The sequence below is a fragment of the Coccinella septempunctata genome, chromosome X, assembly GCF_907165205.1.
Source record: "Coccinella septempunctata chromosome X, icCocSept1.1, whole genome shotgun sequence".
Classification (NCBI taxonomy): Eukaryota; Metazoa; Arthropoda; class Insecta; order Coleoptera; family Coccinellidae; genus Coccinella; species Coccinella septempunctata.
This window is the reverse complement of record NC_058198.1, coordinates 11,610,504-11,633,611: the sequence shown is the minus strand read 5'-3', so window position 1 is coordinate 11,633,611 and position 23,108 is coordinate 11,610,504. Positions and strand designations below refer to the sequence as shown.

The 23,108-nt window shown below is 35.8% G+C and overlaps 1 protein-coding gene across 1 annotated transcript in view; it reads left to right on the top strand.

The window, feature by feature from the left end:
* The window catches only part of LOC123321638 (forkhead box protein B2-like), a 50,240-nt gene that overhangs the window by 1,101 nt on the left and 26,031 nt on the right, over positions 1 to 23,108 (top strand). The window lies entirely within an intron of this gene.

The window sequence follows — 23,108 nt, the reverse complement described above, 5'->3', positions numbered from 1 at the left end:
ACGTCGTCGCATAGTCATTTTTTGTATACAGGGTGAAGGAAACATATGCAGTTCAAATTGTTTGAAAAAAAAATGGTTTTTTCCAAAGAATAACCTGTACTCTGAATAAACATTCTTGAATTACATTTTTTCCGTGACGGCCTTGATAAAAAGATATAGCCATTTTAAGTTTTCATAGTGAGCTGTGCCACCCCTGGAAAGACAAAATTATCTTCAGAATAACTAGCAGAATATGTGTGTGACACTATACATCTACTCAGCCAAAGTACCCCATTTTTTCAAATTACACAGGTACATTTCAATTTTTGGACATCAAATTACTCGAAAACGGCGCACTATATGAGAAAATATAAAGAAAACCTTTATTTTACAATACGTTGAAATATTCATTAGATAGTCTCAAATTTAGTTTCAAGGGTTAAGTTCTTTGAATTTTTTGTATTTTATGGTACGTGATGGTCATAACGAGAAAACTAGAAGACGTGGGTGATTTCTTGTGTTCGAAAAAGATTCATCAAATAAATGAAAAACTATATTCCGAAATTCATTTGATTCGATACACCCGTTTGTGAAATAAGTTGAACTAAAACAACATTGTTTTAATGGTTTTCCAACAGCCTGTTTTTTTTTAACCGAGCAGATTCGGAAAAAACGATAAAGGAGAGAAAAGTGTTTCTCTTGACCTCAAGTATCTACTGTTAAAATTTTTGTACGAGTCAAAGATTCACCCTGCATATAGGATTCATAGGACTCGTCTATCGGCTACATATTTTTGAAATGTTCGGGCAGAGTACAACTGAAATAATAATAATTTTAGTTGTACCCTAGTTCTGGCTTTATTGTAACCCATATACTCTATCTGAAATTTGAAAAAGCTTTTATCTTCCCAGAATACAAATTGCAGTATGGGAATTCTCATATAAATTATAAGGAATCGTGAGTTTTTGGATTTTTATATTAGACGGATGATCCCCTAGATTGCCTCTTCTTCAGATGGAGTGATGACTATAACAATAAAATCCTAAACATATAGCTGACAAATAAGTCTTGGTTCCTTAATATACTGATATTAATATCAATATATTAAGAACTCTTCAAAACCCGAAATGAAGGATATTCTTTGAAAACACGCATTTAACCAAGAAACTTATTGGACTGAACTTTTTAACTCACCCTGTATACACGAAATTCCAAGGAATATCCAAGCAACTCTCTCTGATTGCTTCGCAATTAATCTAGTTGAAATTATAGTCATATAATGCATGAAAGATCACCGAAAAATCGTTGAAAAGTGTTATTCACACAATATATTGTGTAAATAAGACTACAATATATTGTGTAAATAAGACTATGCATACATAGGGGTTATGTCATTTCTAGAAATTCTTAAAAATTCTCAGCCAAAAGCATTACTTTTTATCTTTTACAGCCTGTAACTAGAAAACTAATCACACGATTTCTTATATGCTTGTAAATTATACAGAAGTTTATAAAAATTTAACTGAATGCTCTTTTCCTGAAAATGGTGCGGGGTTCTCTATAGTGACATCAATTCATTTCAATTTCAGGCCTCCTTTATTCAGATTAAGCATCTTGAAATGAGGTCCTTAGGGTTCTTATGGGTAATCGAGAAAGCTTATTGCAGTTATTCCTCGAAAAAGCTTATTGCAGTTATTCCTCGAATTGCTCTCTTTCTGTTCAAAAATTAGTGGTAAATGCGCAGGAAAGCAGCGTCGGACGTTGATATTTTACCATTCAGGCAGTTGACCAGTGGCGTACAATTTTGGTTCGGTAGCATATCGTGATGGAAACGAAATTTAACGAGAGCGAAACGCGACACTCTTTCAACTCTGAAACTGAATATATCATGGAAAATTCAAGCATCTCCTAAAATATTTTACAGTTAATAGTTCGATTCTTATTTGTCATACCTCTTTCAGTTTTTATCACAACCATACTTTTCCAACTCTAGAATACTGACTCATGTCCCTTCATTTTCAACTAAACTGAAATGAAAAGCACTATTTCGTTAGTTAATTCATATTTTACTGCGTTTACCCTAAAAAAATTTGAGGTGACAATAAGGTTTTGTTCTTCATCCCCTCATTCGTAGTTCCCTTTTGCAAATGTCACGGACAATTTCGTTCGTCAATTCAGGAGTCCATCGGATCTGAAGCTGATAAATGATCGACGTTTCAAACGATTCAAAATCTATTAGGACTCTAGGGATAAATCATGCTGTAAAATACTTCATTTTGCAACTTGCACTGTGTACAGGGAACGTCACTTATGATATTTCAGGTTCTTCATCAACACTCTCCAGAGCCAAATCATAATGTTGAAAAAAAATTGTAGAAGAATAAATCAAAACAAAATTATCGAATCTAGTACATGACGAGTAAATAAACAAAGCATCATTATACTCACTTCTTAATTTACAGTCAAACTTTTGTAATCCAAAATCAACAAAAATAATACCTAATTCATGATATGAACTTCGTTAGTCTTCCAAATAAAGTACATTTCCTTACATTTCATCTCAAAGTCTTGCCTTTCATTTCATCAAAAGTAAAGAAAGATATCTGATTTGATAAAACCAACTTCGGGACAAATTGGAAATCAATATAGAAAGTAGCTGTCCAGTAAAAGATATATTCATACCTCTTACCTAAATGTAAAAAATTTATCATTCTATTGAAAAATATGGAGTACCTTCATCTTTATATTTTTCATTTCTGAAAAAATTTCGCGTTGAGATTTCGTAGGTGAAATGAAAATTATATACCTTGGAGTAACATTCAGGAGATACATGGTAGTCTGGCTTGAAATTGTACTGAAATATGATTTATACTTGAAAACTCTTGATTTCAATATATAAAAAAAATTCCACTGAAAATCGTCTGAAAATTGAGAGAAACACTACATTCAGTAAAAATGGGGTGAAAATACGGTAGCAATAACATCATTTGCAACAGTTGCTGCCAGATTTTCACTCATCGTTAGGGCTACACATCGTCCACATACCTATGATGTTCAATTAACAACTCCAAGAACTTTTGTTTGCCAAAATTCCTTCTTTCATCGAACTGAAAAATTGTGGAACATGATTCCAGCTTATATGCTTCCGTTGTAGTGTTTTTTCCAGCATTTCAATTTAAGAAAAACCAGGCTGCAACTTTCCTTTCCGAGTACCAAATAGGTGGATTAGGATTCCCCTTCCTCGGGAGGGTAAACATAACAAAGAATGTGATTGGTACTGAACTCATGTCATCTGACCTTACTGTTCAAATGCGCCGTGTTTTTGACTGAAATCAAAAGTCAGGATCGTACTAGAAATTTCACCGAGTCGCATTCGACTTCGGTGAAATAATTAAAAGCATCTACTCTTTACACGAAACTTATCGTTAATAAACAAAGAGTAGCGAATTAAGTATTAAATGAACGATAATGCGGTACCCTAACCGCACTGAATATCCTGCGGAAATTTCTGTACGGTGAAAATCCACCATTAGGCAGAATTTATTACTAATTGAAAAGTATCATATACTGTGATATTTATGGGCAGTAAACATACCGCGGGAAATGCGATATTTGGGCCTATTAAAGGCTAAAGTTTAATTACATCCTAACTTAAGTGAATTTGTCAACTAAGTAAATTACTCGTAAATCTGTAGGAAGATTTACGACTGGAATGACATGGTCGTAAAGTTTACAATGCATTTCCTTTTGAACAATTATGGATTTGTGAATCGTAGAATATTTCATCGGGAGCGTTAATCACTTTGTTGCTTGTAACTATTTTTCACACCCACAAAATGATCACTGCGATCGGTAGGAATAAAAACTGTATTCCTAAGTACCCAATAAATACTCGAACAAAATTCTGTATACTAGATCCAATTATCCAACTTTTCGATGACAATTTCTACAAGCGACGGTAAAATGCGGAAAAAGATTTAGAAGCTGTTGAAGCGTTTCCGGCTGCGGTCCGTGTGCATCAATTGCACTTTGTAATTGGTCCAAAGCCTGCTCGATTGGATTTAGGTCGGGCGATCTTGTAGATAGTGCTAGTTGTTGAATACCATGGTTCCTTCTACCAGTAATCACCTGGTGGTATCAATGTGGGGGTGATTTATAATGAAAAAACGAAATTTTCCCCAATGATCAGTGAAATTATGGAACTACTCAACAGATTTCTGCGATTTCTACAAGCGACGGTAAAAATCAACTCCTGCATTTCAGAAGAAACGGCTAAGAAAAGGCTCAGTTCAAGTTTATAACGAGATAATTGCTATCCAAGCATAATTAAATCAAAGGATATCCTAGGTTTGAAGCACTCAAACTGAATGGCAGATGAATTGCCAAATTGTTCATTGAACGGAAAACACCAGAATGTACACATAACTTAACCACTCCTAAAGATGAGCGGTCTTTCACATAGCGTTGAAAATATATTGTGAGTTAATAAGACTGTGTCATCGATAAACTGAAGGTATTACAACAACAGAAATTGTGATACCATAAGGCAACTGGCTACATAGGGTACTAGGATATTGTGGTATCGAAGGAAATAGAAAATCTGCTGCAAAAAGAATATCAAGCCCTTCTGTGGGCTAGGGAAAGACCAATATTCGGCAATGATCTAACAATAGGAGGAACACTTCTTTCTGTACATGCACAAGCCAGAGGAGTCGCTCTGCTCTCGTAGACCTACACCTGAAAGCTCCTGAAGCATACTTGAGCTTCGGGTTATGTTTGACAGAACACTGTCAGAGCAAATAACAGTATCACCACATTTGCAAATCAGCCGAAGGGACATGAAAGCTTTTTGGATCGGAAAAAGAAACATCACAATACGTAGTATGTAAGTGTCCAACACTGGTTGTCCTATGATGCATATACAGGGTGTTTTTTGAGGGGAGGCTTTTTTTTGACAGCTGGTAGAACTCATTTAAAGAGATCATTTCGCCTGCAGTTGCTCATATAAAATATTCAATATAAAAAAACATTCAAAAGCCTTGGGCATCAATATCTTAATACGACTCTGGATCGTAGTATCTAACTAATGTTTTCAAAAGACCCCAAAAGAAGAAATTACAGGGGTTGTTTCTTCGGAAAGTGGGGTGGTGCTCCGCCGAATATTGAGAGGAACATCTTCTAGTAATCCTGGCAAATTGTTCTGAAGAAAATGGAGAAAGTCTTCACCTGATATTCGTGGTGGTAGAAAAAATGGCTCAAGAAGCATTCTACACAGGAGTCCGATCCAGACATTCAAGGGAAACCTTCGCTGAAAATCTGTTCTTCTGATAGCGTTAGGATTTTCTGTAGACCATACAAGGGTAATGTGAAAATTACCATTTCTTGTGAAAGTGGCATCGTCAGTAAACAGAATGGATGTTTTTAGATATTGGTGATTTAAAAGCCACAGGCAGAATTCTTTTCTTCGAGGATGGTCTTCTGGTTGGAGCGCTTGAACTTTCTGTAAATGCTAGGTGTACAAAAAATTTTTGAAATGGGAGATTCGTCCAGACTGTTTCTTTCTCTTCCTTATAGGTGCATTTTCCTATAAGTACCACAGAAAGCCTCCGGGCCAGTAGGAGGAGTTCTGCTCACATTCAGGCTAGTATGTTGGGCCTCTTAGTTATAGTTTTCCTTGATTCCAGAGTGACCTGGACTGAACAAACCTTGTTGTTCTTGCCTATTTCATTAAGTTTCCTTCAATATGCGGACTACTGCGCACTTATCGCTGGCACCTCAGAGGATCTACAGATAATGTTGGACACCTGTGAACATATATACGAAGCTTTAGGCCTTAGACTCAATATCGTCAAAACCAAAATCCTAGTAAGTCCACCAGAAAGCCTTCAAACAGATATCAGCCTGGAGGATGAAACTCTAGAACAGGTCGAGCAGTTCAAATATTAGGGAAGCTTCATAAATACTAAGGCTAAGCTAGACACGGAAATACACAACCGTATCAATTCGGCATCACGGGCATTCTGGAAGCTAAAGGAAGTGTTCCAAAATCACGACCTCAATCTGAAGACCAAGACAGCTGTTTACAAAGCAGTCGTTCTCCCAACGCTTCTTTACGGAAGCGAAAGTTGGACACCCTACAGGAGACATATTAAACAGCTTGAACAAACGCAACAACGTCATCTAAGACAAATAATGCACATACGATGATTCCACAAAGTTTCGAAAGCAGAAGTCTTGTAACGCGCGAGTTGTACAACAATTGAGACTCAAGTAACGAGGGCCCGACTCAGATGGAGCGGCCACATTCTGAGGATGCAAGACACAAGACTCCCCAAAATAGCTCTGTATAACCAGGAGGCCAGTATAAGCGGTTTAAGGATATACTGCATCAATCCCTAAAATCAGTTAATGCCAATCATAACTAGGAACAACTAGCTTTAGACAGATCACAGTGGAGGTCTTTGATCCACAGTTATAATGGCGACTCGAGAAGAATACAGCGGCGGCCAGATCTGGTTGGTTACTATCCATGCCAGGAGTGTGGTAGGATCTGTAGGTCACGGTTGGGTCTCTTCAGTCACAGGAGGACACACAGTCCCAATTAGGCCTAAGAAATTATAAGTCTGTTCCCACCGATAGTTGTTTTGTTTCTTTGAGTCCTTTTGTAGATTTATTCTCGGTAACGGGATACAGCAATGAATGAATCAATGAAGTTTCCTTCGGCACTCCCATATCAGCTTTGATGACATAGGAGTACAGTGCAGAAATCGAGGGAGAGTACTAGCATTGAGTATTAAACCCACTCAATGGTACTAGCCAATTCTTCTGTGCCAGACCCTGTATAATCGTTATGAGTACATACAATTGCAATATCACTTTCGAGCAGTTTATTTTCCGATTATGAGGTGGTGGCTACTATTTCTACAGGATATAGACATTTCTGGATATTTGCCTGATGCAGCTGGTTTTATAGGCGTCGGATTACAAAAAGTAGATCAATTTGAATAGTAAAATATTGAACTAATCAAAATAATGAATGAATTATGCTGCACGTATGGGAGTTTTTTCCGAACTGAATAATGTATTATTGCGGTTATAAGACAAGCTTGAATTCGATTTGCGGATGTCGCACTAAAAGACCAAACAACATCCACAACATCGATATAATACTTGCGCTTGTAAATTATTCACCAATGTACCCCAGAGAACTGGTTTGTCGATTATTTGATCTGTGTACACCAATCCAAAAAACTGAAAGTGGAAAAGTAGTCATTTCTCAGTTGAGTGGGTTTCAAGAAAAAGACAGTACTACGTGGACTAGCAACGTGATTAAATAACACTAGTACATCCTGAGAGTTTCGATCGAACGGACGCAAAAACTGGTAGACTAATAATTCCATTTCATTGGTTTAAGTGGTCTCATTTAGTCATTTTATCGTGATGTTTGTAAAAAGTCTGTTTGTTTGCGTTTAGCCAATCCCAACATAATCGCGTGTTCAAGTTTGCATGTTGTATCTATGCGATTTGTAGAAAACACATCATGGTGTTGGAATTGAGAAGGGAAATCGATGTTAAAACAACTCCGATCCTTAACTCTGAGGGTATTATGAGTGTTTTTATTAGAGGAGCATTAAACTAACCTGAAGTATTGCTTGTAACAGTACCGGCGTAAGGAGTCTGTTTCTACATTATTCAATATCATGTATATGAGTTCTGTGATGATATAACAGTATAGTTCCAACAGTGACGCTGTTGATAACCCATTTGTTACTTGATTCCCTAAAATGACCAGAATTAAAGTGCGCTTTCGCAAAGAACTGCCGATCAGTACAAAAAATTGGTTGCAAATTACCATACCAATCATACCATCAATGTAAGAGATCCATCTTGTTGGTAGATCCAACTTTGCTGGCATTCTATGAGTCCGGTGTTCGAACAATCTAGAACGTTCCTCTCTGTGATCGCTGCCAACCGTCAAAACTGACGTTAACCTATATCATTGAGTATTTATTAACTCAAAGCCTATATACCTAAATTTGACATAATAACTCCGTTATTATCTCTGATCATTGATGTCTTTCAAGGAAGAAATGAACTTAGAGAAACGTCAGAATTTTCCCCTTTTGCTTGAGGATTTTTCAGGTTCATCTGGGTGTTTTGGAGAGTACAAGTGTCAACTGTCGGATGACGTGGATCAGGAGGTTTCAGAAGAAAAAGTTTTCGTAATTTTTTAAGGCAGCGTATTCAATTTTCAATTCTTTCTGCCAATGAGTGAGCCATTTTTGCTAAATTATTAATAAAAGAAGCAAACAGTGATCTGTATTTTCATATCTGGCGTATGGCAGTAAACGGTTTTCGTCGGAACCATAGAATAAATCAGTGGAAATTGATTGATCCAATTCCAACGAATTGATCAATTCTGTACAAAATTCAAGTTCAAATATCTCGAAAACGAGATTGGTGAAAAAAAAAATTAATCTGCTGGATTCAGAATGAGATAGAGCTTACCCCATCTTCCCTATTCAAAATAGGGTTAGGGGATTAGGGGTTAGGGTAGTAACTCTAAGCGATACGGTTCGGAATTTGATCTTAGAAGTTGTCTTTCTGGAATTGAAGATGGGCATGTCCGAGCGTATTTTATAATTTGGTTCAAGTGACCTATTGAGCTGCGGTTTCGTTTTCAAAGGCTCACTCTGCATAGTAAAGTAGATGATCAAATAACGGATAAGCGAATCGAATAATTTCGAGCTTTTGTTTCGAAAAAATATGTTATATTGTGTAATGAAAGATTAGGTTTGTTGGTAGAGTGGTTTGCAACGGTTGTGAACTGTACAGAGCAAGCGCAATTCCATTTTAGGGAAGCGAAAATCCAATTACGCTTGCTCTGTACAGTTCACAACCGTTGTGAACCACTTTACGAACAAGCCTATTATTTATGTGTTCGAATAGAAGAAATATTATATTTCAATGCACCAAAAACTCAAATATTTCCTGGGGAAACATGGGTCTGCAATGGAAACTTTTCTCACGTTTTCGTTGATAGAATTGAATAGACAATGAATATTTGGTTTAAATATTCTGAACAAAAAAATCATGTGATCCGCCTTCTGTTTCAAGGTTTTAGAGAATGAGGCTTCTTGCATTTTAACGAAATATATCTTGCCCTCTTAATTTTATTCAAAAAAGAATGAGAAAAGTTGCCATTTTTGACACCTTAGAGGGAGTTTATATTTGATTCAATGTTCTTCAAGAATTATATATGTTCTCGGACCAAGAATCGCCTTCAGCATTCTTGCCGCATCTTCAGTAAGCACGCTGTATTGTATGTATATGATAGTTTAATCAATAGTTTTGTCTTACTCAGTGAGTCTTCTTTTTCAAATACTCATGACATTTTGAATGATGACTAAGTTAATCCTAATTCAGACTTCTGAAATTCCAGAATTGTGGCATAACAGCTCATAGGCTCTAAGGGATATGGAATATAAGACGAGAACTTTATTCATGTTCATTAATTTTCTTTTAGTCTTAGTCTGAATTGAGATGAACTATAATTTTCATCATCACTACTACTTGGCTAAGCCTTTCAGAACTCCGACCATTTGGATCTTTTGTTCTACACTTGTTTCTGTACTTGGTACTTGGTACTTTACGTATTCAATCCCAAGGAGACCGCCAATGTTGTTCAGAACACCGCCTACCTCCCTAGGGGCCTTGGCAGCAACCTCGCTGAGATCCAAGACAGTTTTGGTCTTTCCAGTCCCAGGAAAGGGCTCAGGTCCAGCAGTTTTTCATTTCATTCAATAGCACACTGCTCTGGCATCCATAGAATAGTCGTCTTGTTGCCTATAGCAAGTTGCTTTACCGTGCAACGGTATTCCCCTGTCATGGGACGCCTTGGAGTACCCGAAAGATTCATAGCCGTGTGTAAAAGCATCCACACCAACAACACCGCTAGAATACAGAATAATGGCTCTACAACCGATCATTTCTCAACCAACTCTGGAATAAAACAAGGCTGCGTATTAGCGCCTTACTGTTCAATATTGTCGCCATAGCCGTCTCGATGATTGTTGACATGAGTATGCCTGTAAGAGGTGTTGGAATAAGATTCAGATTTGATGGAGGCCTGTTTAACCTCAAGCGCCTCAGAGCAAAAACCCGTTCAAAGTTTATCACGGAACTTCAATATGCAGACGACTGCGCACTTATCGCTAGCAGCTCAGAGGATCTACAGATAATGTTGGACACCTATAAACATATATACGAAGCTTTAGGCCTGAGACTCAATATTGACAAAACCAAAATCCTGGTTAGTCCACCAGAAAGCGTTCAAACAGATATCAACCTGCAGGATGAAACTCTAAAACAGGTCGAGCGGTTCGAATACTTGGGAAGCTTCATAAATACTTAGGCTAACCTGGACATTCTGGAAGCTGAAGGACAGAGTATTTCAAAATCACGACCCCAGTCTGAAGACTAAGACAGCTGTTTACAAATCAGTGGTCCTCCCAACGCTTCTTTACGGAAGCGAAAGCTGGACGCCCTACAGGCGACATATTAAACAGCTTGAACAAACGCGGCAACGTCATCTAAGAAAAATAATGGTTCTAAAAAGTTTCAAATGCAGAAGTCTTGCAGCGCGCGAGTTGTACAACAATTGAGACTCAAGTAACGAGAGCCCGACTCAGATGGAGCGGCCACATTCTGAGGATGCAAGACACAAGACTTCCCAGAATAGCTCTGTATGGCAAATTCACAGAGGGAGCTCGGAAACCAGGAGGCCAGTATAAGCGGTTTAAGGATATACTGCATCAATCCCTAAAATCAGTTGATGCCAATCATAACTGGGAACAACTAGCGTCAGATAATAGATGATAGATCACAGTGGAGGTGTTTGGTCCACAGTTTTAATGGAGACTCGAGAAGAATACAGCGGCGGCCAGATCTGGTTGGTGATTATCCATTCCCGGAGTGTGGAAGGATCTGTAAATCGCGGCTGGGTATCTTCAGTCACAGGAGGGCACACAGTCGCAAGTAGCCCTAGGAAATTAGGGTTTGATACCACCGACTTTTTTTTTTCAATCTTTTTGTAGGTTTATTCTCGGTAACGGGATACAGCAATGAATGAATGAATTCCCCTGTCAGCAAAGAGCCTAGCTGTGAATTCAAGGCCCGCAGGGTGGCTTGGCCCTCCGTTGTGATGTAGAATTGCTCTTCTTGCTTGAGGTTCGTTTCAAGACACTCGAGTACAAATGTAGACAGTCAGTGTACTACCTGTCAGACTAATCTACAAGATGAAAAAAGCAGGATATTCGACCAAGCTGTGCAAGATTATAAGAAACTATCTGAGGAATAGAAACTTTTATGTGGAGATAGATGGAGCAACCTCTCAAACCAGACAATTGGAAGCGGGAGTGCCTCAAGGGTCGGTACTCGGACCTCTGCTTTACTTAATATACGTTTATGATATCCCGAAGAATGCTAGAAATATGCTCACCTTGTACGCAGATGACACAGGAATAGCGTTCAGACATCGACGCCCAGTGATCATACACCGGAGACTGCAGGAAGCCATAGATGAATTACTCAAATGGTACATCAAATGGAAAATCCAAATCAATGGAAGAAAGACTCAAGCAATATTACTGCAAAAGAGAAGATTGAGGATGGAAGAAAACCTTGAAGTTGATGGAGAAGAGGTTGAATGGAAAAATGAAGCAACATACCTAGGAGTGACGCTTGACAGAGGACTTACATGGAAAAACCACATCAAATGTGCTGTTGATAAAACAAAAGCCGCAATGAGTAAATTTTATCCACTCATAGGCAGAAGAAGTCATATGAATAAGAACATCAAGTTGACGATGATTAAAACTATTGCGCGATCACAACTCACATATGGATCGGCGGCATGGGGCTTCGCAGCCAAGACCCACATCAAGAGAATACAGGCCACTGAGAATAAACTCCTTAGAATGGCGATGGACGTACCCTGGTTTGTTAGGAACAAACAAATCTACAAGGACTTGGAATGGGAACCAGTTACAGAATTTATGAAGAGAAAGGCGGAAAGGATATTCGACAAAGCCAAACAACATCCAAATGAGGAACTACGAAGATTAGTCGACTATGATCCAACGGAAGAAGCTAGAAGGTCAAGAACCTACCACCGAAGACCGAGAGATCAGTTAAGGATTTAAATGTAACCAAAGAAGAGCTTAACCTATAAAAGCTATAGGCAGCATACAACTATCAACACGACTATGATCGTGTGAGAGTCCAGAAACCATAAGAGTCAACTGGTTAATAGGCAAAATGCCCGGAACCTATGAAGAAGCAGTTAAGGGTTTTTAGTGGGTCTCGAGCTCAGAGAGTGAGAATCCCCACACTGTTCCCCCTCAAGAGAGGGTGTGTTCGTCTGTTTTGCAAATTTTCCCCCTGTTACACCAAAAAATAAAAATACCTGTCAGACTGTGCTCAAATACTAGGAGCATAAGTAAGGATTCTGAATTTGGTTCCACATTCCATATTTTTCAACGTTCAATTAATGTTAGAATAAAATATCACTGTTCATATCGAAAAACAATAATGATGATTAAATGAAATCAAGACAACATCAACTATGTAACTATTTGTTGCCGGTATTATGTCCCAGCCTCAATACGACACCTACAAAACACTCGGGAGCTGGAGTACCGGCTCGTCCAATCTTAGGCATTTGCAATGTAAATCATGTTTCGGTTGTCCGAATTAGTTATGACCGGGGATATTTGGCGTACAACATAATAGTCTGACGGCATCCTTTCTTCGGCAATACAAGAAACTCAAGATTTACGACTCCATAGAATTATCATTATTGACGGGGATTTCATTGGCTTCTAATGGGACCCACACACACTTCAATTACTTGGCCGACAACAGAGGTAGGATTTTTTGGGGGAACTTTGCAGAAGCGTCCGTCCATAATTAGGAATTGATTAGAATTTTTAATTGGATAAAATATCTGCCTTATTTTTATCGATAATGGGTTTGTTTCCTTTCAGGCTGACACTTCTTCACTCTTTAGCGTCATATTTCAAAAATGGTGACCTATTTTCATGTGAAAAAAAGGTTCGAATATGCTAAATAACCCAGACTATTGATTAGGATATATACCATGCTTCAGAATTCAGATATAAGTTAAAAAAAATAGAATATACTTATCCCAAGTCACCCACCGAATTGAGAGGCTTGGGACATAAGTTAATATCTATTGATTTCTCAACTATCAAATGAAATAGGTGACTTGGGACGGTGTATAGTGTTGAAAAATTAGAATTTGTGTTTGTTTAGTTGAAATTCGGCAAGGAAATTAAATGATAAACCAATATTACAGCGAAAGTAAATATATTGCAACACAAATGTAAAAAAAAATATACAAAACAAGGGAACTTTGATTTCCTTCATTCTTTGTTGATTTCTTCGTGTAAATAACGTAAATAATAATATCCTGCGAAAAATCGTCATATTTCCTGCTGCCAATGCGCCGCTTGTATGTATTCGGAATTGTCCCAAGTCAGCCTATGAAACAACAACAAAAATGAATGAGATCCGTGTTGCCGTTTCATTTGTAAACAACCTTGTTTCATGACATATCTAATATCGCAATATCCCACGTATCCAGAGAAAAAATTACCCATGCAAAAAGTGAAACACATGTACAGGACAGTAGAAAGTACAAGGGCCATAAAAAACGCGCTTTTACTCTCCTGAATTGGTTAATTTTTCCTGTCAATTCAAACGCTCTGGTCGCTGCAAACTCAACAGGAATTAATTGTACTAACAGAAAAGACCCTTCACTCATAAATGGTAAGAAACAAAGAATTGGGTAATTGTCCCAAGTTACAGGACTGTCCCAAGTCACCCCAATCTACCGTTAAGGATTCTAATGATCGTTAACCTTATATTAAGAGATGTGTCCCGAGCAACTTATAAATGGTGCCGCTTTAACATTTGAAAAATACGCGGAAAGTCTCAGATTTTCCCATCATGTCTCAAATATGTTCGATGAGCTGAAGATCTGTTTTAGGGATGGGTATGTTGATGAAATTATCTCTTGCTACTAGGTACATTGAAATCTCTTATTTAGGATGGCTATAATCCGGCTGTATAAGACGTTTTCGCATATGAAATGAAAAAAAAATATAGCATCTACCATTTCATTCACAAATCGCTGGACGTAATTTTGAATCTTTTTCTATTAGTTTAACCACTACAATTCAAAAAACGCACAATTTGGTGGACATTAAACGTTCTAAGAGGTTCATATTCAGCAACATTGCGACGTCAACGGACAAAATTTTTAAGTAAAATTTGGTCTGGATAAATCAGCCTTCAATAATTCATTAATACAATACGGCGAAGTCATTTGTATACAGAGGAACAATACAAAATCACCTTTTTTCAGATGGAACACCCTATATTTCATTCGACAATTGAATTGAGGTACAATATTCGAAATACTGTGAGTAGGTTATCTTTCTAGCTATCGAAACACCTCTTGTGACCTCTTAAAAATCATCTGTTTATAAAAAGGACTCAAAGTTAGATAATCCTAATTTTTTTGGCAAAAATTCCAATACGAAAGCTAGAAAGATAACCTGCTTGCAGTATTTCGAATATTGTACCATTTTTGCTACCAATACATCCGAAACAGGCAATCTGAGACCCATAAAACTATATATATACTTGATTTCGTCTTCTTAAGCTCTATATACAATTGTCGAATGAAATATAGCGTGTTCCATTCAAAAAAAGGGGACTTTGTGTTGCCGCACTGTACAGAAATGAGTAAATCGTATTATTAAAGACTGCTTAATGCAGAACAAATTTAACTCGAAAATTTTTTCGGTAGCGCCAATAGATTTGCGTATACGGTTTTTCGGGCTGACCCTGTACATATGTTTGAACATGTTCAAATAAATGTACAGTGTGTCCGCCAGAAAAAGAAGATTCGTGAGTTCAAAAGAAACCCTTTTTTCTCTACCATTTTTCATTTCGGCTCTGTTGAAAAGATACAGGCTGTTGAAAATCCATAAAAAATGTTATATCGCACAAACAATCTTAACGAATGAAATAATTTTCGGCATTACAGATTTTCATTGATGTGATGAATCTTCTCCGAACAGAAAATTGCACTCGCATCTTTCTGTTTCCTCATTATAACCATTACATACCCTAAAAATACCAGATATTCGTAAAACCCAACTCTCAGGGGTAAATTGAAAGAAAATTCGACTATTTTGGGAAATAAAGGTATTTGTCATATTTTCTCGTATCATGCGCTACTTTCGTGTTATTTCATATTCAGAAATAGAAAAATACCTTTGAAATTCGAATTCTTTTGCAGAATGCAAATCTGTTTGAAAGATATTGCAGATATGCAAATGAATATCACAGCTAATATGAGACTCTCAATCATAATAAATTCAGTCAATCTAGAACAATTCGATCTTTGATATATTATTGTTACTCTGCGATTTTTTCTAGTTATTTACTTATGTTGTATCATTTTTGAGTCATATCAAATATCCATATAATACAAGTGCGTATTCCCTAGTTCCAATATTCATCTCGCCAATAATCCATTAAATATGATAATTGCCCAATGCTTCCAACAGTTGTATGTAAACTTAATTCTTTTTGTTTCCTATTTCTTTTTCGTTCAACATGATTTTTCATCGATCGGCGAGTTTCACCAAAGAGAAATACTGTAAAAAATGTGTAAATATCACCAAAACCATCTCAAATATTGTTTGTCGTTAAGTTTTTGGTGCTACCTTTTTGTGTACATCCCGTTTTCTCAGTTTGTCTCGGTTAGTAATTTTATACAATCAATTTTTTTCTGTTTCCGGTATAGATTTTCACATTGGATTCGACGTAATTATTTATTCCCCCTGACTGTCATTTCTCTTCAGAGACTTCAACTCCATCTTTTTGTGTGTTTTCCACTAGCAGTTATCCCTCTTAATTCTATTTATATTGATCTTTTTGAACAGGTATTGGTCAACCGTTGGTCAGTAAGTGTGTATGGAAGAGAAAACGATATGAAACGTTTGACGGTAAACTATGGTATTCTAGTGCTACTTTCTGATGGTCAAATTCTAGTTTTTCTTCTAACTTTTCATCCAAATTTTTTGTTACCAATAGACTGTAACAATTTTTGATTGACTGCGGTGAATAGTGGCTGTAAATAAGACCATCTTGTTGTGAGTTGTTGGTATCAACCTACTACTTCATTATATTCTTCTCCTTTGATCAACCATGTGGAGACGCGGTTGGTCAAGGAGTTGAAGTGTGTATGGGCCCCTTAACTGGAGTCGTTATTACCTTGTACACTGCCAAGGTCAGCTGCGGCAATATAGAGACAGGGGGACCAGCTAACAAACTACAGATTGACGGGAATAGTTGATTCATAGTAATTGGCACTTGTACTTTGTTACGGCGCTGAGCTTTCTGTTTTATAATTGAAACTATTAATTTCTCATCGCGAAAAGCAAGAAATACAAGTTAAAGATGATTTATTTCTGGACTAGACGTTGTGATGTCGCTCTCAGATTGTGTCTTCAATTTTTTCATTGCCGAAGCTTGTTGTGGGTTTGATGTAGATCGTTAATGTTCTTTTATATTGATTAATCGATGAACGGGTTTGGTTATCTTTTGGGGATGAAAAAATCATTTGGATGGTGGATGTTATAAGCTTGGACAACAAGACTAATATCAAAAAGAGTAATAAGAATCAATTATCATCATTGTATTCATTGCCTCAATATTTTAGGCATGATCCTTTTCATTATAGAAAGAGTTTCGTGAAATATTGTAAAGAATAAAAAAGGAAATGTTAACCCAACAGTTTCTTTCTACTATATTTCAGATCATATCCATCGAGCAAATTTGTAACGCTAGACAAGAAAAAGCCAAGAATTCATGTTTTTATTCTTCCACCAAAAATATCTTCGAAACGTTATTTCACAGGTAATATTACTTAAGATATACTTGAGATGAAGACAAAGGAACTCCGAAACCTAGTCAATTAAAATGCGTGTGTTTGTTATTTTGTTTGTTTGTATGTCTTCCTATAACTCCGAAACCAGATGTCCGATTTTGATGGGAATTTCACTACAGTGAAGAAAATTTATCTGATGAGGTTCTAGGTTCTATTGTTTTTTTCTAAATAAGTCTCGCCTGAACCTGTTGATTTTAGGCTTTTATAGCCGACGCTCTGTGAACTATAAGAGATAGAGGAAAATGATCAATTCAAATTTTGTAGATCTCCGGAGGTTTTATTATAAATTAGTCCGCGCATACAACTTTCGAAGAGAACCGACGATAACCAATTTTAACATTTTTAATTAAATCCAAAAAAATGTTCCATTTGAAGATGTCGGATTTTGTTTTTCTGTGAATCTCTTCCCTATATAATGAAGAAATTACGAAAAATTTCGATTTTTGTCATAAATAAGTCGTGAAAGAAGCCGTCAATTTTAGACTTTAATGGCCGACGCTGGGTGAATTATAAGAGGAGAGGAAAATGATCAAGTACAATTTTGTAGGATTATTGAAAAATCCGCAATGGCATACATCTAACTTCCGAGGGTAACCCACGATAAGCAATTTCAATATTTTCAAATCAATCCAAAATAAGAGATTTTTTGCCAGGCATGGAATGAATTAATATGAAAATGGATGGGGCCCTTATCTGCGGCATTTATTTCTGATGAAAAGTGCTCCCTATATCATAGTTTTCTAACGAATATTTCGTGAGATATGGCAGGTTGAAGAAATACGAATTTAGGCAAGAAATATGACGACTACTTCAAGGCGAGGTTATAAAGGGGCACGATCATTTTGATTTGGACCAGGGTGGTAATAAGTGAAAAAGTCATAGGGCGTGGAGAATTGTAGAATTTTTTTTTTCAGGAAGGTTGCGCGAATCATTCGGTAACTGGAGTTTGTTTCTAGTTTTCTCTATCGTGAGGGTTCTCGTTGAATGCTTATTAATTTTTTTTGATATTCTGTATTAATAATTCTTTCTTTTCGTTTTCATTTTACATAGTGAAGTTTGTTTATTTTTCTGTGCATTTTATTCCTTGAATCATTCTTATCTAGCATTTTATGGGGTGGTCCGAAAATGATGAAACACGATACTAACCTGCTTATTTTGAATGTACATGAAATTCTTATTTCGACTTACCCCACTTGCCATAAATTATCTGTGCTTCTTTTTGACTTTTTCCTACAAATTTCATGATTATGATGGTTTCAATTAGAGATCATATCCTGAAAACCGTTCCAGATTATTGTTCACAGTTTTTCGGATCAATCTACAGTTGGTCCGAAAGACAATGCAATTTTTGTAAATGACCTATGTGAATAACTCTATTCTTCCCTGAACTTTTTTGTCCGTTTGATACCCTAGTGGGTGGTCTTCATTTTTATGGACACATTTTCAGCCTAAAATGAATTTGAAAATCATTTATTTTAGGCCTGAAATTTGATAAAATGGATTCATTAACCTTTTTAGGAGCCTATTCTCGAAAAAATTCAGTGTCTTTCTGTCCAACTGTAGATTCATATCCGGAGAACTGCAGAAAAGCCTTGAAAAGCCTTAAAGTTAAAAAAATCATATATTTATTTGGCCGACTTTCAAGATATAATCTCCAGTTGAAAAACTCCCATGAAATTTGTCGAAAAAAGTGGCCTACGTCAAACGGCATATAGATAAATGATGATAAAGTTGTTATTTATAGATCAGAATTTCATGTATATTCAGAATATGTATAAAAACTGGGTATTCTCTTTTAGAAAAGCAGGGTGATCGTATTTCGCAACTTCCGGATCACCCTATAAAGTCAAAAATAATTTTAGCTCATGCGCTAATTTGACACGAGTCCGAATATGTTTGAATCATTCCCCTAGCCTGAAACTTCTAAGAGTTTTCGACCGATTGAGGTATTTTGACACATCCTGTATATAGAACTAAGTTTCGTATGGAAATATTCCTGAGTTGACAGGAAGAGAGTAGTTGATTCATATACACAGTGACATGGAAATCGCAAGGGGTAAGAAATTTGGTTGAAAGTTTCAATTATTGAAAGTAACATTTGAATTCCATCGAGGAAGGAAAAGAAGAGAAATTTTTATATTTTCATTACGTGCTTGTTCCCAGGAACAAAAGAGCGTTTACAATTCGTCCAAATTTTAGCAATTTCTGTAAAATATTCCTAAGAATATAAAAGAAAAACGTAACTTATAAAATTTTTGGATTCATTTGTGGATTGTTTCAAATAATGAGCCTGAAAAAAATTTGCTTTTCAAACCGGAGCAAATAATCTCCCCAATATAATTTTCAGTTTGTGATTCCACATTATATCTGATGCTAAAATGTTCCACGAGGACTGTATTTTCCTTATAGTGAAATCATTACCGAATATCCTACATCAGTCATGACGGATTATGATTATCCCACTTAAGATAATGAGATGTAAGATATCACTACCCCAGGGGCAAACGCTCTTAATTCCTCATCAAATTCTTAAATTCAAACGAGCCTTCAAGAATATCCCGCAAAATTTCTTCTCCACTCAGATATCTCCATTCAGCGCAAGAATTAATGTAGTGTTTATTGTTTCAAAGTCCACACAACGTATTTAATTATTTAGCAGGTGTTAATTCTGAACAATAAGGGTGTGCAAATATAAAGGTACACGTATCTATTTATGTGGAGTGTAGAACATCTATTATAGGCTATCTATGCTTCGGATGAAGAGGTATTTGACAGTTTCAATTAGCATGATTTATTGATTCATTATTCGCATTTAGCTCTGCATTGAATTAACACCATAAAGGATATGCCATAGTTCCGTGTTTTTTATGTAGCCAGCATGGGACGACGGACCTTCTATATGCATTCGAAATTGCAGTATATACTTCTTGGTTTTGTTTCAACAGAAGGTGACGATGGTTGATACCATCATATTATTATGCAGGATAAAATGTGAAAATTTAAAACACTCAACCTACCCTTATTTAGTTTGTTGGATGATTAGTCACTGGAAGGTTGATTAACTATGTGTGTAATTACAATTGAATGAACCAATTTTCAGTCTTCAGAATTTATTTCTTAGCATTTAATTAACTTTCCATTCATCAAAAGTATAAACGCTTTTTGCTTGAGTCAAACCGCGAATTCAAAAAGGAATTTCGAATATACCGAGTACCTTCTGGTGAATCTTGTATTATTTCGAGACTGGTGATACCTACACCAGGTCATGACCGTTCAGAATATCTGAATTAAAAAAACACAAACAAAACGGTTTTTCACAAATTGATCGATTTTTTCGAGAAGTACAGATGAGATTTCAGGGTCTGCTTATTTTCTTGTAATACACTGCCGCATCCACTATCCACACGCTTGTAATTTCTTCAGAAAATAATGTCAAAGTTGTTAAGTGAAAATATTAGTAAAAATCAATTCTGGAATTGAACCCCCATGTCTAGAAAATTTTTATTAATTTCTGAAGAACTGTTATGTATTTCTGAGAACATTACACATCTACAATCTTCAGTATTAAATGTATCTCAATCAATCTTGATTTGTAAACTTGGCACTCAAAAATCCAAGGTTACATTTCAGATAATGAAGAAATGTCCATTATCTAAGAAACGGTGATATTTCAACTAGGTTCCAATATTGTAGACATCCTGTATGTCTGTATCCTAACCTAACCTTACTTAATCTAGAGGTCAGATTATATTCCGAATGTTCTAACCTAAACTTTTTTAGCGGTTTCCTGAAAAAGTTACACCCCTCCAAAGATTAACAAAAAAAAATTATTTTGTTTTTTTATTTTCCCTGCATATTAAGCCATCATATCATTTGTTCACATGTTAAAATTTTTTCAACCCTGCTCAGAAAGGGTTGAAATAGTAAACCTCTAAAATATATTTCCTCACAACTCTTTTTCGCATGAAAATCCTCCTTTCAAAAACATTGCTGGATAGCCCAATTACTATAGGTACTAACTTTTTCATTTCAATTTCAATATAAAAAAAATTTGTAAAACGTGGTGAAGTTATCGAAGCCTCACCCAGACAAATTTCAAAGAAATCAGGTCGTGATCATCATCTTGAATCTGTGAATACGAACTTAAAATACATATTATTCAAAATGTCTTTTATGGTGTACTTTTTTGTGCACTTCATATGAACAACACACAATACTTTCATTCTTAAAATACCTCTACTCAAAGTGTGAAATAAAAATCTCATCGTTACGTCTTTCTCACCTAAATATTGGTTTAATTAATATATTTCATCAATATTTTTTTATTGTTTTCCTTAATTTCAGATAATTATTTGACTCATTAGAGGAAATGTCTGTTGGTATTTACCTACTTATGTCGCATGAATTCTCAAAGATGGTATATTCTGTTTGAAATCGTACTGATATATCGATATTTTTTCATAAAAATATAAAAATCGATAACGATATTTCTGAAATATATCGAATCGGTATATATCGATGCTTTTTTCATTTCCACCATCCCTATTTTTGACGAATATTTAGCAAACACCATGTAATGGTTTACGTTAGTTCGACGGTTCGAATCATAGAGTGAAGAGTAGGTACCGTTTTGGCCTCTGTATTTATTAATTTTATTATATTTTTATATTACTAGGGAGTCGGGATATCGAATAGATGGCTTTACAAGAATCAATAAGTTTTTGAAATATATGGATTATATTTTTGAGAAGGTTGAACAGCTACATCAAATTATTTAACTTTATTTTATGTTAGTTGCGCACCTTATTGCGCATCTATTTTATGGTTTGTTTTTTGATAGATACAGGGTGATTCTTTGACTTGTAAGTATATTTAAAGAGTAGATTCTTGAGGTCGAAAGAAACACTTTTTTCACCATTTTGTCCTATTCGGTCATTTTGAGTTTTCATAATAAGCTATGACACCCCTAGAAAAACTTTATGCCCTTCAGAATAACAAGCTGCATCTGTGACACTACACATCTGTGGATCTTTAAAATTGAGTAAGATTCAGCCGGAGTATCCAATTTTCCGAATTTCCGAATTTTTATTTTTGTGTATTACTCAAAAACGGCGCATTAGAGGAGAAATACTTTTTTCCAAAATAGTCAATTATTCATTCGCGAGCGTTCAACTTACTTTCGAGAATTGGGTTCTTGGAATTTCTGTTATTTTTATTTTATGTAGGTAATCAAATCAATAAAGAATTATTTTCCGAAAATCATTTCTTTCAAATATATACCGGATGAGTCTTTGACTCGTACGAATATTTTAACAGTAGAATCTTGAGGTCAAGAGAAACACTTTTCTTTTTTAACATTTTTTCCGAATCGGCTCGGTTCAAAAGATACGATGAAAAAAACATGAAAAAATGTTATTTTCAGTTCTATTTCACAAATACTTTTATCGAATGAAATGAATTTCGGAATATAGTTTTTCATTTATCTGATCAATCTTTTTAGAACACAAGATATTACCCACGTCTTCCAGTTTTCTCATTATGACCATTACGTACCATAAAAATACCAAAAATTCAAAGAACCCAACTGAGTTGAAGATTTCAACGTTTTTTAAATAGAAGTTACAATATAAAATTATAATTTCAGTTCTTTATTTTCAGTTCATTGTCAGGCAACAATTTTTTCTAGTTGATTTGCTCCTGACAAATTAGTTCAAGAATTTACGCAGCAGCAAATCGTTTATTTCATTTTTTAATTGATTTTATTTAAGAGATTTGGAGTGAAAACCCTAAAATGTTTCAGGAAAAAAAAGAAGTATTTTTCATATTTTCTCGTATAATGCGCCATTTTCGAGTTCTTTGATGTTCAGCAATAAAAATACCTGTGAAATTCGAAAAATTGGATACTTTGTTGAGTGCAATTTTTGTTAAAAGAACCACAGATGTGTAGTGTTGCAGATTGGGCTAGTTATTCTGAAAGCAATTCTGTTTTTCAGGGGTCGGCACAGCTCATTATGAAAACTTTAAATGGCTATATCTTTTTATCGGGACCGAATCGGAGAAAATGGTATACAAAAAAGTGTTT